The sequence below is a fragment of the Lutjanus erythropterus genome, chromosome 17 (genome assembly GCF_056507025.1).
Source record: "Lutjanus erythropterus isolate fLutEry1 chromosome 17, fLutEry1.hap2, whole genome shotgun sequence".
Classification (NCBI taxonomy): domain Eukaryota; kingdom Metazoa; phylum Chordata; class Actinopteri; order Lutjaniformes; family Lutjanidae; genus Lutjanus; species Lutjanus erythropterus.
In genome coordinates, this window is record NC_139333.1 from 24326169 (window position 1) to 24341626 (window position 15458).

Below are 15458 nucleotides of genomic sequence, written 5' to 3' on the forward strand. Positions count from 1 at the left end.
AACCATAAACTCCTACGTTTAGACACTCTTTTCTCAAGCAGTATTTTTGCACACAGTTTAATTGTCCATTGATACATAAAAACGGCAAAAGAGCGACTTAAAAAGAAGAAAGCATGAAATTAGTGCATCGTTTCTGTCAAGTATTGACTGATACGCATTATTACCTTAGTGCTTAATAGGTGTCTGGGGGTTCCACACATCATTGCTTTGTCATCACGGAGTCAAAGACAAGCTTTTAAAACAATCACTTTTCCCATTAATGCTGAAAAAACTCCCCCTGTCTTGTCCTATCCCATCCAATGTCACTATCACCTCCTGCACCCTGTTCATTTTTTTTTTTTTTTTTTTTTTACCTCGAGCCTACTGGGAGATAATACTTTCTAATTTCTGGAACACAATGAGGGGGATGCAAACAGAAGGTCCACCTTAATCTATCACAGCTCCTTCGAAGGGTGCAGGGGTGCACGGTGACAGGCACAAAATCGCGGAGCCGGTGGGGAGGAGGGCAACAGAAGCAATTAAGGCTCATGAAATGCAAATGGTGCTTTATGTAACGGGGCTGGGGCTGGGGAGGAGGGCAGGGTCTCTCCTCGTCTTGCTGCCATCTGCTTGCTATCACCACCGGTGGAAGAACCTCTGGGTCTTGGTAATTTGTAGCTTTAATAATTTTCTCCCTCAGCTGGAGAAGAAAGAAGGAGATGGGGCTGAAGGGGCCGAGGACGTGCAGCTGGCTAAGATTAGATTTAGATTAGCTGGTCAGATCACATGGAGAGCTGACCTCCTACACTTTAGCACAGGCATAAACACACTCGCATGTTCACACGCAAGCATGCGGACATATGCATCACATGTGCAGGCATACCCAGGTAAAAAAGTACTACACTTGTGTGTTAGCAATACAGTTCTTTAATACAAAAGTATACTTTCACTTTTTTGGCTAAATTTAAAGTATATTTGAACTTTAAAGTCTGTAAAATACTGTAAAATTAATAAGTTGAGAACCTTACCTCAATAGATACTGATGACAGATTTATTTTGAAAGTGTTTACCTTATAAAGATGTTTTATTTTGTTAATAATGTTCTGTGAATAATGGTTAACAATTTTTTTGGTTTGTTTCAGTTTTTAAATATGTTCACAAAAAGTGCACAATATAGGCTGTACTTCAATTCTTTAGAAAAAGTATCAGAACCAAATAAACGTTAATACAAGTATGCATTTACTTTTTTCTTAACTTGAAGTATATTTAAAGTGTACTAGTAAGATTGTATTTTAAAATAGATGTCATTAAACTTAACTTCAGTGTACGAAAAATAAATACACTAATTTTGCAAATGTTAAAGTGGTATTTGAAAATTAATTGTAAATACTTAATTCTAGTAAATTAGTTTACTTTTGAAAACTTTTGTGAAGTTCTTTATAATAGCCTGCACTGTTAGTGTGCTTTCAAAGAGTGCACTTCAATATAAATTTATTTAATTAATTTAAATTAATATTTAATTTTCACATGGGTGCATGCATACATTCTCTCTTTTTCCACCCCTACACAATACTTGCCTATGCCCCATCAAAGTTGACCCCGATCCAAGGTGTACGTCTCGCCTAGTGGGTCCATAAATCCCTGCGGATGTCTGGAGGTTAGTTAGGAACATGATCCCCGGCCGCTGGGGGCCGAGCCATAACCCCAAGAGCGGATTCAGGGCCCAACTTTCCCTGGAGCGCTGTTTGAAGGGGTCAAAGTGTGTTTTTTTTTTTTTAGTCTTTTTCCCCAATGACACAGCCATTCATTTGTCATCTGGAACAGAAGGACTTATTGAACCTACAGACGCAACACTTTCCAATACCCAACCATACCAACCCATTCTCAAGGTCAAGACTGGGTCAAGGTCACCACCACACATACCTGACCCCTGACCCCGTGGGCGTCCGTCATGCTCAGGAAATAAAGCAAAGATTGGCAGCCAGTGAAGTCGAGGAGTAAATCAACTTCAGCTTCTGCCATACATCAACATCACTTCCACCAACATGCACTGACACTGAGGCACTAATCACGTTATCGGCGATGAAAGAGCGGAGGAGGCGAGGCAGCGTGCTGGACGCGGCACAATCAGACGGACTGTGGTGCCTTTGTGGTGGAAATGTGCCTCTCGGTCTTTCAATGTGGCTGGATGATGACTTTAGCAACAGTGAATGCACCTTTGGCAGCTGGAGGACATCAGTGAACATATGATAGCCAACAAAACGGCTCGCTCTCTGCCTCGTGAAACTCAAGTGGAGCTTGTAACTCTTATATTGATGGGCCAGTTGAGCCACACACATCTGAATCAAGAGGTTGTCTTGAAAGATCGATGATTCTTAAAGGAATCGTTCAGAGCTTTTGGAGTGAGATTGTATGAGGTACTTATCTGTAGTCAGTGTATTACCTACAGTTGATGGTGGTCTGCAGGCCTCCAATTCGGCAATGTACAACGCTGATTAACTGTTGCAACAAAGATGTGATCTAGAAAACAAAAATCAAGTTGTATCTGAATAAACTGGCGTGTAATCAGTCGGCCCAGCACAGATGGATGTTAACCTGCAAGGAGAACAGGCTGCTCATGTGCAATCCTGCTTGGTCTGAAAAGAAAACGCATTTAATGACTTATTTTCATGCTTTAATGGATGATGCGCAATTATAGAAAGTGAGTAATGGCCTCAAGTGGCTCTTAATACACACACAGACACACATATTTTGTCTGACAACATTTAAAATTATCATTCAATAAATTTTGCTCAATTTTAAATTTAAGTTTCTGAGTATTTTCTCCCTTGTAGACTACTTGGTCTTCTAAATTAAACATTTCTTTTTCATCAACAGGGAAATTAGTCACTGGGAACACTAAATATATTATACACATACAACTTTTAGGTGGCTGAAATGTCCACAGCAGGACATTGCTCAGCTTCTTGCACCAGTATTCCTGCTGCTTCTCCAAACTGGGGGCGTGTCAACCGCCATCTACTATCTCTTTAAGCTGAAAAACTCTGACAGCCAATCTAACCAGTATAGATCATATGGGTCGTAGCATAAATGACAAGAAGTCATGTATGACCAACATGATAGACACATGCCACACGAGACAGTCAAAGCATCTGCCTGCCTTAACATTTCAATGCAACTGGCTATCAAAAGGGCGCCATAGGAATTTCTCAGCTCTATATGGAGCAAATAACAAAGGTGATGTATCATCGTAATCATAGCATTTAATACTTGCACCATTCTCACACACAAAGACACACAGGAATAGCTGCAAAATCGTGAGCTGCAGTAGACAAAAAGAGCAGCCAGAAGGTTTCAGGCTCGGTGATAAGCAGAGTGAACAAAGCTGCTTTTACTCTCAGCGGGCAGACAGACAGACAGAGACAGATCTCATGAGGTCCAGTAAAGCTTCATACTGGTTGGATGGACGGCGGTAAAAGCTCCCTGAATGGTGTAGATGAAGCCTCATAAATTCCCCAGGCAATAACAGGGCCTCCTATGAGAATGGAATACTCAGCAGCCAAGTTATTTGGAGCTGTGCTGCATTTTAAACCCTGACAGGCCCATTCATTGGGGGTTATGCAGATACTTTTTTTACGATCTCTCCATTCCATTCTACTATTGCACACGCACACACACAAACAAGACGCCATCAAGTGATTGTACACATGTACGGACGCACACTCACGCAGCACAGATTGAGAGATAGGGGCAATAACATTAAGGAGCCGCAACATTGGACTTAACATCTGAGTGCAGCAAGTTCTGTGCCCATCATTGAGGGCAACGGGCTCTAAATCAGCCAGATGGAGCAGGAGCAGACAGCTATATGAGCCACAGATAAAACTGCTGGGACGCTTCTGGGATGACAAAGAATTAGAAGATCAAATTCCTCTTGGTGTGCACCTCTTCTGCACGGACCAGCAAAAAGCCACGCACGGCCTCCGTGAAGTTCAGCGAAGTGCATGGCGCCGGCAAACCCACGTTCTTAGAAATGAGGGTTCCAAAAGGGTGGCTCCTGAAGGGCTGAGGGTCTATCCAGAACCATTTGCTTCTGTAAACCTTTTTGTCAAAAGGCTCTTTGAAATTTCTCTTTGAATTTTCATCCAAAAGAACCATATTTTTCTTCGACCCTTGGAAGACAAGAGATTAAATATGGAACACTTATAAAATAATGGGTGTTTTTTTTTGATGAAACCACTGAAATATAAAAAGGTTTTCTCTAGAACCCCCTGGAGCCCCTTTTCCACCAAAATAGCTGTGGTTCTTGGGCCAGTTCCATTCAAGATTCAATAACCCTTGCTGCTATTTAGTGGACCAGCCCATGTTTCCACCAGAGAGGGTTCTGAGTGGACCCATGACACCAAAGAAGCGTTTTCTGTAGAACCTCTCATAAGGGGTTCTGGGTGGAACCATTCACAAATGCTTCTAATGACAACATTTTATGTTGGATTCTAGGTAGGTCTCTACCAAATTTTCTGTGACTATTGAACTGGTTCTGGTCAAGGTTCTCAGAACCTTTGTGCTATCTAGCAAACCAACCCACATTTCCACCAGTTTTCAGTGGAACCATTGTTATCACGGATGTCATCAACAGAGGGTGTTGCACAATTCACAAGAACCTGTAAAATATGACATGCCAACTTTAGTTCCCATGGAAATCACACTATCTTTGGTTCCAGCAGGGAATCGAATTGTCGGGGTTTTTTGGTGGAAATGCCCAAAATGGTTCAAAATTACATGTTTGAAACAGAACGGGGATGTTGGTGGCCTGTGGATGGGTTCTTGTTAGTGCCCGTACAAGGTGGAAAGGTTCTGGATAGTACCTCCAGAGAGGGTACAAGAGGTACCAAAGAGAATTTTCTTGTATGTCTACAATGACAAATAAAATATCTTATGCCCTGTGTTTCAGTGCCAAGTAACATCTTTGCTGCCACTATCTGGACAGTGCGAGTGGGAGCACCGAATGTCTTTTCTTTTGCGGGGACAAATCTGTCTCAGCAGCATCAACAAAGCATGTCCTCGAACTCTTAAAGGACACCCTGAGATGAATACCCAAATGATTTATTTACAGCTCTGAAAGGCACATACACAATCTCTAATTATGATATCACTCTCCTTTTGAATAACTGAGCTGAACCGAAAGGCTCTAAGAGGAAAAATCTTTTTGTCCTTACATACATAGAGATTCTGACCTAAAGGCTAATGAAACTGTGATTAGTAAACCTAATTAGTCAGCTACTTTCCCAGCTTTTGCATGTCCTGCAACCACCATTCATGTACATGGAATAGAGACAGGGTGATTAGCAGAACAAAGATGAATGCTGTAATCTTCTCTCAATGGAGTGTCTGCCATGGCCCATCAGGAGATAGCGGGGCCGGGCTGATAGCGAGGGGACTGTCGGGATGGTAACTGCCCATGTAGCTGGGAAAGCTGAGGAATCCTGGGACAAAGGGTGGAGGGAAGATAAGACAGGACACAGTGGCATGAATATCCACCGCAAAGGCCAAGCTGCATTATTATGCATGCATGGCAACAGAACAAAGAGAAAACATACAGTATACTGTATATGCATGCAGTTTGCGAGCATTCAAAAAATATCTAATTAAAATGCAAATCTATTTAGTTCAATGCAATATTATTTCTGCTCATTCACCCAACTACATTTTATAATTTAATATGATCCCCCATCAAGAAAGTGATGTTTTCTGCTGCAGCAAAGACACTTTCACCACAGTTTGCAGGGAACTGTTCTCCTCTGGAAATGAGAAGAGCTCAAAGAGTACTTCTAGTAGAGGAATGTGAAGAGAAAGCAGTGAGAAAATGCTAATTATCAACTGACAATGCATCATCTGAGTAAGAAAACACATAAATAATTGATAAGTCTTACTTTAAATTGTGTTTAAGTTTGATTTTAACCCTTATTTTAGTGATTTTATTTTTCGTTTTCTTTAAGAATCCCATTAGAAAACATCCTGTGACGGGATCGCCACCTGTCAACATGTTTTGTTTTGTAACTGCATCTTGCACGATTGTGACACTATCAACTTGGCAAAACTGTCCACAGACAGACAGTCATTTAAACACCTGCCAGCGTACACTTCTGTGGTAGTTACTTTTACATCAGGTGTGTCCTGGACCACATTTTGTCATGACGACACACACACACACACATGCAGACGAACAAGGTGAAAACAATCCCTGCCACATGCCGTCTCGGCTGGTAATAAACTAGCGCTGCGACAAACAATTATTTTCATTATCAACCGAGGTGAGGATTAGTGTTTTGACTAATTGTTAAGCCACTGACATTTTGAAATGTGAACAAAAATTAACCGTCAAGCTACTTTGTTTGAAAAACCTTGTGGTAGAGGGCAACTGCATTATTAAAATGCAAAACTCCATGTTGTACAATTTAACTTTCATATTGGTGCTTCATCAGAAAACATTTGTTTTCCTGATTTAAAGGTCTGGTGTGTAAGAAATGGAATATACTATTTATGAGGAAGTTTTCATTAGTGTCTAATTACATGAACAAGGGGAATTTTATTTTTTCTTAGAATAAGCCCTTTATATGTACAGAAGACGTGGGTCCTCTTCCATGTTGATCCACCATTTTTCTACTGCAGCCCAGAGTGGACAAACCAAAACACCGACTCTAGATATGGCCTTTTGCCGAAGTAAGCTCTCCTACATGTTTGGAAAGGGAGAGGAAGTGAGTTGGTTATGTTATGGTATGATGATGTTATTTTGTTTGATTAAAATGAAAAAATGAAAAGAAGTTTAAGGATGTTTATTTCACAGGTTTGATTTTGCTTCTAAAAAAAAAAAGTCTTACAGCGGATCATTTATCACGAAGACATGTTGATGGGCCTCTGTCAGACATACGTCCACATGTGTATGTGTGTGTGCACAGTGTGAATGCTCCTGCGCAGGGCTGCTGGTTTGTGAAGCCCCCTGTTGGCCTGACCCTCAGAACTGTTGCACTTGCAGTTCAGTGCTGTAAATCACACACACACACACACACACACGAACGTCTGGATAATGTTCACACTGCCACCACTCACACAGGCTTTGCCGTAGCCCTGTGCAGCATTGGGAATTTCGAGGACACCCCCCTCAACACACACACACACACACACAGCACTCAGCCCCTTTATGCTTTCTTGCGTTCTCCTTCTATTTCTCCCCCTAACAATCAAAGGCCATATGGCAAACATATTCCTACGGTTCATTGGCTTTTATAGCTGTTGTTTAAAGAATGGGCCGTGGTGGTTGGTTGAGGGGTGTTCCGGGGGCCAGTTTGAAGGGCAAAATAATATAGTCTGCCCTCAGTCCATTAGAGAGCCTTTATTTCTATTAGTCCAGTCAGTAGGCACTCTGGGACCATTGAAACAACTCTGGTTAATTAGGAAAGAAAAACATAAGCACATAACAAAGTCGATCGCACGCCGCTGCTGATTTCTTCTGCACCTCTGCTCTTGCTCACTGGGCATCAGTCCTTTAATGCTTCATTTGATCACTTCACTGGAGCTAATTGTGCTTCACTGGGAGATTCAGCAGTCATATCAAATAAACGGCCAAACAAAAAGTGTCTTAATCATACATGAAAGTGACTTTGGGCTTCTCTGTAGTGCTTGCATAGAGGTAATTTACTCTGCATCAAAAGTTAATGGTCCACAATATTTTGGCAAGAGTGCACAAGACAGCACCGGGCCACCAAGGCTAAAACACACCGGAGGTGTTAACATGAGAATATTTGCAGCAATGTTTTCCTTTACTGGCAGCGAGCAATAATTCAGCAACATTTAGAAACCTTTAACTTTCCGCTTTATGCTTCCCACTGATCCAGAACAGAACCTCTGGTGAGACTAATGTGTCAACTTTCCCAAAAACGAGCTGCCACAACATTAGAGGAAAGTTAAATAATTAGTAACTCAATCTTCAAGGCGGTTCATGCCTATTTGGCCACTCTGCAAGGTGAAGTTTAGAGTTTACCCTCTCTCCTTTCTCTCCGTAGTGGCTTTTTACAGCGTGCTGTAAGTCACTTGGACAGCGTCCTGCACCCCACTGTTGACCTGCATCTGGACAGCATCTGGGGTCACCGGAGTCACCCTGACAAGTGCTAAACCATCTGGAAACTTCCTCCTTCACTTTGGAGGGGTCACTGTAAGGAGGGGTGATGAAGGGGACCACTACAATGGAGGAATGGAAGATGGAGGATGATTCAAGACGGAAGAAATGAGACTGTAGAATAAACTGTAAACATAATACAGGAATTTAGTGGAATTGATAGGCTGCTTATTTTCATTATCGATTATTTTCATGATTAATCAATTAGTTTTCTGGTCTGAAAAATTGTGAAAAATGTTGATCAGTGTTTTCCAAAGCCAAAGGTGACATCCTCAGTGTCTTTTTTTTATCCAGACCCCAAAGAAATACTGTCAACTATTCACATGCAAGAAGCTCAAGTGGAATCAGTTAATTTTTCCCCATTAAATTAACTTGAATATATTTAAATATATTATATACTTTAAATATATTTTATTATTATTTTATTTATTAACTTTAATTAAGTTAATTTAAAATAAAATCTAGAATTTATTTCCAGAACACCTCAGAACTCACAAATGAGTTCTTCTAACTTGAAGAGTTCTGAATTGAAATGATGACTTTAATAAACATACTATACAGAGTTCAATCAACTTTTTAAATGAAGTTTCTAAATAGAAATGATCAGCATATTAGCAGACTTCCCAGTATGCATTGTTTGAAAATCAAACCTCTCCTGAGATATTTTTTTATAGTTTGAAGAAAAAGGCACTGTAAAAAAAAAAAAAAAAAAAAAAAAAAAAAAAAAAAAAAAAAACAAGTTGAGAAAACTCATTTAAAGCATTTCAAGCAACTGCCTTCACTCGTTTTTTGACTTTTGAATCAAACTCTTATAGTTTGAAATAAACTAATACTAAACTAAACTAAATATTAATAAACTTTGGATAAACTTGAATCTGTCAGTTTTAGAAAGCACCAAATATGTATTCCATAAAACTGGTCACAAATTGTGAACCCGATCTGTCATCTTCAATTATTTCACTTCAATGTTTCTTCAGTAATTTTTGAAATACTAATTTTTGGGTGGTTCTAAAACTCAAAGATCCAAGTTTATCTAAAGAAGAAAAGTAAATCATCCCGACAAAACATTATTAGTTGGGAAAAAGTTTTTAAACATGGGATCAAAACTCAAAAATGTACTTAATTAAGTTGCCTTAAAATTATGAATTTTCTCAACTTTTCAAGTCTGTTTGACTAGAAAGGTTTACTTGTTGTAAATCATTACAAATTTAGCTCAACTTGTCTTTTCAATTTCAGTCAACTTCAGTCAGCTTCTGAAGGCAGCCCAGAACTTTTTTTTTAACAGATAAAACAGATTGTTTATTTTTACAGTGTGGGGCAGAATGTGATTAGCTGTAAGTATTGCAGAACTGACTTTAACTGTAATAATTATCATACAGCCTATTCAGCAGTATGGGAGATTAAATCCTCCCTCACTAACCACTCATCACTAAGCACTTAAAAAAACGAGAGGCCCTCTATTGAGAAATCCTCCACTGTTACGGCCTATTAAGTACTTTTGGAAAATGGAAATGATTAGATGTTAACAGTTACTATTCCCTTGGGGTAACACTTCCAAAAAAACCTACTCTTTCTCTCAAATTTTCTCCTATTTTGTCAGACTCTCGGCTGACACAGACCCGTTGAAATGGCCTTTCTGCATTCAGATATGCAAAGCACTTCTGCAGAAGGGTTAAAGAGTCAAGGGAAACATTCCACACCAAATAGAAAACAAGTGTCCTTGAAAAGAACACGATAGCATCTTAGCTAGTGAGTGCAGTGCCTGATGTAAAAAGAAAAAAGGGGGATAACATCACTCTGACAAAAGAAGGAGAGCAGTGAAGAGGGAGTTCAGTGCCCTAGACTACTTGAAACACTTGAAAGAGTTCAGCGTGGAGCCCTGGGGTGGACTCCGCACTCAGGATGAAGGATCCTGCAACAGGAAGTAAATAAGGCCCCGAGAAAACACAGCGAAATGTTTAAAACTCGGAGGATGGATTGAGGGGCAAAAGGGGAAATTATCGAGGCGAAAAAGTGTGGGGGTGTTAATCAGGTGACGAGGAAGTTCTGCAGCGTAATGTGAGGGAGGCTGGAAGAGCGAAGGACAGTTGAAGGAGTGATAACGGATAACAGATTATAGAGTCGTTAGTCTCAGGTGCGAGCTGCAGGACACACCAGAGGATGTTGTATCCGGAGCTAATTGCACCATGGGAGGTGCAGTCACTGAGGGCTATTGTTCCATGGCTGCTTCTGCATCACCCAGTCTTGTAATTAAAGAAATCATTAGGATCCACGCAGACAAAAAGATGGCATTAGATTGCACATATTATCTCATTGCTCAAAGTCAGGGAGGGGAATTACTTATGGAAATGAAAAATTGAAGCAGATAAATTCAGAATTGGGAATATATAAGACTTTTCAAACCTTGGATTTAATGTTTAATGACCTCATAAATGACAGGATAGGTTGAATGTCAGTAATTCCCAAAAACAACAAGTAAGACCTGTGCAGAGTATTGGTGATGCAGACCTCAAGTATGTTACGTAAGTCACATGAAATTTAAAAATGTGGTTAACATTGTGAAACTGTCCCAACAGTTTGGTTGGGTTTAGGAACCAAAACTACTTAGTCAGGTTTAGGAAAAGATCACGGTTTGAAAGTAAGTGCGTTACGCCGTGCAAGTGACCGAACACAAGCCATATGACATTAAACACATGGTTTAACTTTAGTTCTAGCAACAGTCTTTCACAAATGTGAAGTGGAGCAGGATAATAGTTTCTTTTCTGTCTGTCTTTATGATCGTGAGTCAGCACAGGGTCTTTTATTTTGAAAATTAAGCAGATTCTCCCTGCCTTTTCTGTGTCTGACCTCCTGCCCGTTCGATCTGTTCTGTGGTAACTGACATGGAATCCGTCAAAAAAAACAGACTCTGCGCATATTTGAAACACTTCTGGGATGCACCGCGGCGCTTCTGGTGGAATCACAAGCATTGTCTAGAATGCCCGCGGATCGCTCAGACCGCTGTGCCCGGTGGAAATTGCGGGTAAGTGGCATGGTATTTAATTTCAGTGAAAAGTGAGAAAGTGAGAAAGCTCTTCTCATGACACACTAAACCTGGCGTCCTGGTTAAAAATCCTGTGTTCGATCCATCCATCCCCTTTTCCCCTTTTTATACTCCTCCCTCATGATTACTATGTCCACTAGAGGTCACTGCATAACAATAAATTTAAATATGAATGATAATAAGCTGCTTGCATATGACCCACATGGCCTTTTTCCTGGAGGAGAGGCTGTTATTACAGTGACATTGTCTAAAAAAAGGGGCATCGCTCTTAATGAGCATGCACACTGATAGAGGGAGGGTCTACGATGGCATCACTGTATTACAGACAGTACAGCTCTCTGGACCTCCACTGCTTACAGAGAAGAAAATACAATCAATATGGACGGACAGAGACAGAGGCAGGAAATTCAAGTAGTACCATCCGTGATGTATTGCTGTGTAATAGTTCAAACCCTGCCTCTGGCACCACATATGTTCTGGCTTGTTGAATCACAATGTTTTCTTTTTTGATGTCGAGGCTGTCTTTCCTTCAGTTTTCCACATAAAATAAACTAAAATAATGGATCCTCTTCAAAATAAAAGAGGGATTTTTTCAATTACTGCAACTTTTATTGAGAAACCCTCCACACAATCACAGGGAATCATTACTGACAGGACCGGGGATTGTTGATGCAGCTCATGTTCTTCACTTGTGTGCAATCAATAGGAGCTCTTGGTTCATTCACTATTGAGCTAATGGTAAATGCGATGGGACCCTGGGAAGTGCTTCTCATTAACAGAAACTAGCTTTTAATGATGTCCCGTCTCATTTAGACTGATGATAAGAATTGATCCTCCTGGCGCCCATTGACTGCCTACTGTTTGACCTTTGGGCCCTGAGTTACAGTGGTTAAACTGTAAGCCTGCCAGAAGAGTTTTATATGAGGTCAGGCGCTCTACATCTGTCACTGCGGGCCCACACATGGAGACAGCGAAGGTGGAAAACGAGGAAGGAAGAAACGAGGACGATAACGAGAGGTCGAGGAGGGAGGAAAGTGAGCGATAAGGCTAATGGGCGATGATGAGGGCGAAAGTGATGCTGACGATGTTGCACTCTTTGCACTTTCTCTACCCCGAGGCGCTGTCTCCCAGCTGATCCCACAGGCCCTGTCTGTGCCCTCCTCACCGCTGTCCCATCCTCCCCAGTGAGCCACCATAGCCTGCAGGCAGTGGTGACAAATGAGTGACAGAGGCACCACCTTGTTGTCCGTGTTCAGGGACCCCGTAAAGGTGCTTCGTGGTCATTATAGAGGACCGGGGGCACTGCAGGGGAAGCCCCAGATGACCTCGCCGCTGTGCCCTCAGCTCACCTCTTTATATGCTAATGACTCTATAAGACTGTCTGATGTGCTAATTTGTAACAGCTTGGCCAATCAGTGGGGAGCTCTTTGGTTGCCATGGCGCCACTCAGCAGGAGCGCCCTGGTACCGTGGGTGATTTCTAAAGGCGGCAGGTGGACAGCAGGGCCGTTTGGTTCCTGTCCTGTCACCTCACCTCCATCAGCTGTCTGTGGGCACCAGCTGTGTCCGACTTCCACATGTCACGACCCCAAGATAACCACCACGGAGAGGTCGCTTCAACTCGTTTAGATCCGCAGTCCTCCCCACGCAGCGTAAAAACATCACTGTCTGGTGTCAAATAAGGACAAATCTGTAAGCACAATGTAGAGCTGCAGTTTTCAGAGGACAGCACAGCAGGCCTGGAATAACTTATTCTGTAGCTGATAAAGATTAACCTGAATCAACATATATTCATTAAACCTTTTCTTTACAGGAAAACTTATTGAGGACTCAGTGAAATTTACAAATACAGTCTAAATGAAAAAGTTGTGAAAACTCAAAAATTTCAAGGCAACTTACTTCAATAGATTTTCAAGTTTTGAGCCAGACTCAAACTCTTGCGTTCTGAAAAAGTTTTACCAGTTTAAGTTCATTTTCCCTCTTGAGATAAACTTCAGTGTTTGAGTTCTATAACACCCCCACCCCCACCCCCACCCCCAAAAAAGAAAAGGTTGTTGAGTAAACTCATTGCAGTGAAAGTGAATAATAGTTAATAATTTAATATTTTGAATAACAACTCTAAAACTCAAGATTCATCTAAAGAAGAAAAGTAATTTATCTCAAGAAAGGATTATAGGTCGGCAAACTTTGTTTAGTTTATTTCAAAACTAACTATTTCAAAAATCTAGTTCACGTGGCTGCTTTGAAAATTCTGAGTTTTGCCAACTTTTCTTTTTACGGTGAATTTGTTCTGCAAGAATAAAATTAAACAACAGATAAATTACAACTTTAAAAATTCTAGTGAATTCAATAAAATGGGCAAACACATAAAATACAAGCACAACTGGAACCAGACGCTCTCTTGGTGACTTTTTTGAACCTTTCATACTTTAGTTACTCTGATTGTTGAAACTTGAAACAGGAGTTTAATACTATCTTTCCTAGATACGCATAAATTATGGACTTTCAAGGGTAAGCAAATTTTGTATGCATGTGGGGTAGGATAGATTTCTTTGGTTTCAAGGTAATAGGACGTTAAGAACTTCAGAAATTAGAAAATGGTCATAATTTAGAGATAATGTTTACAAAAACTGCCCCCCTTAATTAGATAAAGGGCGGCATAATAATAACTAGAGGACTGGATTTTTATGGCTTTACAGACACATTTACATCTCTGGCTGGATGATATGACACAACCATGCTGCGATATATTACATTGTTCCATTTCAACCCACTTTGAGTGAAGCAGTTCAATCTTGTGGGAGTCATATTTTAGCATATATTACATTTTATTTGTTCAGCATTTCAAAATATCAATATTGTGGTAATGCCCTCTGCTTTTAAATACAGCTGCACACAGTCACAGCTGTATTGGATTCAAGAGTGGCCACAAGTCAGATGCTAATTACAGTTTATTTCTTCGGAGAAATCCAGTAAATCACTCGGGGACATTTGGATGCTAATGTGAGTAAGCAGAAATGAAAGAGGTTATCCCCCACTCTGAAAGGCCGCAAGTGCCCTAATCCACAACAATCGCCTCAAAATGAACCAACTTTCCACTGGAGACAGCGCCTCAACAATGAGGCTCAGCCTCCTTTCAGAGTACCATCAAATCAGTCATTCTGTCATTAATGAGCTGTTGTAAAAACACATTGTCTTTGCCAGTGGGAATGAGGAGGAGCATGGGGGGCGAGGGGAAGAGAGATCCTCATTCACAGGAAACTTTCACTGTAAAGAACTCTCTTCATGACAGATTCCTTCCTCCTCCTCCTCCTCCTCCTCCTCCTCCTCTTCTTTGGGTCTATACATGCACTGCTACCTAAGCCTGGGCTCCAATTAGGCAATGAAACTCAGTGAGAAGGGAAATAATTGGGCTGTTTACCCATTAAAGGATGAGACACTGGACCTAGATGGAATGGTAAAAAGGACAGAGAGACAATAGCATTAGGAATCTTCTCTCAACAAGCTCCTTTGCCCACTAAAAAGAGGATAACGACAGATTGATTAGGCCTAATAGACTAATTCTTTAACTAACTAACAATTTTCACTCTTTTCCCTTGTCTTATGTGCTCCTCGAGCGAGAAACAAAGTGCTCTCATATGCAGTAAATCAGACACTGAGAGCTACTAAGGGCCTCTCTTTGCTCAGCAGCTCACAATACACTTTTGTTTCTAAAAATATTGGCACTTCACCAGCAATTACTCTTGAAAGTGTTGAGTGTTACGTGTTAATTGCCATTCAAGTAAAAGCAGCTACATAAATTTAGATGTACACGAAAAAAAAAGGTTGACAGATGATGGATTGTGCCCGCTTGTCATCTTTACCTCAACCCAAAGACAGACCAACATTAACAGACGTTGCTAAGATTCCTATGCTAGTTGAATGGGTTTAGAGCCCCATCAATCTTTGCAATGGCTTGTAAAAACTAGTCTGTCAAAACACTGAGAACTTGGCATGGCCATAGAAACACTTAGCACTTATCAGAAATTAAAGGGCATAGCTTTAGACGTCATGGAATGTCAGTGCGCTGTGGTTGATGGGGGCAGGAAAAGCTAAATGAGGATCATTAACTGGAAATAAAACTCCTGCGAGCAGGCACATGCCATACAAAGAGGGCATTTCTTTGCGCCTGTTTGTGTGGCATGTTGGTTTTAGCTCCAGATGAGAAGATAACAGCTTAAAATGCCCTCTGTTGACGGGGCGGCGATGCATCAGCCAAAAGACC

General features: G+C 40.9%; 1 long non-coding RNA gene across 1 annotated transcript in view; it reads right to left on the reverse strand.

The window, feature by feature from the left end:
• Positions 1 to 15458, reverse strand: part of LOC146312264 (uncharacterized) — a 249466-nt gene that overhangs the window by 69381 nt on the left and 164627 nt on the right. The window lies entirely within an intron of this gene.